The sequence below is a fragment of the Echinococcus granulosus genome (assembly GCF_000524195.1).
Source record: "Echinococcus granulosus chromosome Unknown EG_S00342, whole genome shotgun sequence".
Taxonomy (NCBI): Eukaryota; Metazoa; Platyhelminthes; class Cestoda; order Cyclophyllidea; family Taeniidae; genus Echinococcus; species Echinococcus granulosus.
The window spans coordinates 6,688-8,601 of record NW_020170722.1 but is presented as its reverse complement, the minus strand read 5'-3'; positions in this window follow the sequence as shown (position 1 = coordinate 8,601).

Sequence of the window (1,914 nt, the reverse complement as noted above, 5' to 3'; positions counted from 1 at the left end):
CGGATTGATTCCTGCAGTTCAAATGCACTGACTTGCCCTTGAGAGAACGGAATGATTTCGTCCTCCACATGGACGTCAACACCATCAGCAGTATCAGTGACAACGAGCCAACCAAAAATTCACGCATTCTCCGACTTTTCTTACTGAATGCGACCTCGTGCCTTGCCCTGCCTCGGCACGCATCACCCTTCATACCTCACTCATCGCAAACTCTCCTCTAATGCCTTTATACCCCAATTCAACACGCCTTCTTCTCTCCTCAATCCTGCTTAACGGTGATATTTGAAAACTGCTTTCTCTCCATATGCTGTGAAATCGCCTTCACCCAGACGTTGCACTGTAGAGAGCCATTACGCCACGGAAGAACATGGGAACAGCAAAAAAGCTATAGTACCTCCTAGAAGCCTCTGTGATTTAACTGCTTTTGACAAAAGGATTCCCCATTTAAAGTAGTAAAATAAATTGGCGAGCCATTAGTTGCTTGTGCATGGCTGTACCACTGAAATGAGTAGGTGGACAGGCCCCTTGAGTGCCCTGTTTTCAGTGCTTGTGAAAGCATTTTGCACCTAAAACTAGCAACACTGTCGAGCAAACAAACACATCTTTTCAGTTAGCTAGAGGGTTGACCATTTTTCAGGAAGTGCCACAGAGCTCTATCTACCTAACTTTATCTCTCTCCTATGCCCACTTCTCGTACTTTTATCTCACTCAATCCATCCAGACTAGATTATCGCAACACAAGGTTGGTGACTGATTGATTTTACCTTTCATTAAAATAGGTGGCTATATTTACAGAAAGAGTGAGGGGATCAGGAGACTAGGGGATAATGACGATTCTATCGTGCCATGCGTTATATTTCACTTGGTCTCGCAAGTAAACAATTAACATGAAAACAACTGGGACAGCTTTTGAGCAAGGCAGCATCAAAATGTCATCTCTCCTAACAATAACTCACAGTGGCGATGGTGGATATTAGACCTGGTCATTTTTATTTCGTCTTTGAAATAAATTCTTAGAATATCCTTTGACTACAGATAAGTGCACTAAGCTTCATCAAATTTTATTTCGTCATTATAGTCAATCCTGTGCAGTGAAGAGTAAAAGGGCCTAGTCAACAGATAAACGTTTAGTCTACCCAGACAAAGCATTTACAATGAACAGCAGTCGGTAATGGTCCGCTTACATCCCAGGTGAACCCCACTGAAGCGTATTTGATAGCTGAATTTGACTCCCTTCTGAAGATTTATTTGGTCAACAGCACTCTGATCGGTAGACTGCGTTCTATCGTACAGAATGATCATTTTGCACGACTAGATTTCTAAGGCCCGATGAGCCTTATGATTTGTGAAGAAGGGCAGCTTGGGTCTGTGATAAATGGTGGAATCAGTGGTCCACTCTTTGAGTGCAGCCCAGTTTCCATTATATTGGACCCCTTAACAGCATAAAACTTATGCAAATCCCACTGATCTCTCTCACAGCTTACCAAATCCTGTGTTCCTCTCCCAGGGCTTTTCTGTAGATGCTGATCCTCCTATGCCACTTAGGCAACAGCATGAGCCGTCCGTCCACTATAGCTACAGTTATCACTCACTTTCTATGTTTTACAGTACATAAGGGCGTAAGATCAAAAGAAAAAGTCAACTTGTTCTTTTTTTCATAATTACGCAGGCACTGGAGCCCAAGAACTTGAGAAACCACTTGCAAGTGGGTAACTTGCAAGAGCATTCGACACTATGCGCCTGAGAAGCACAAATTCAGTTCTCACAATGCTCTGAAAATTTCAGACAGTCAAAAGTAATGACTTCCATGCGAATGTTTTACCCATTCGCCCCCTCCTTCCCGTTCTCCCATTCACCATCGCGCAAGATTAGACCATTTGGTGGCATTGCCAATTTATTTTAACACCATTTCAC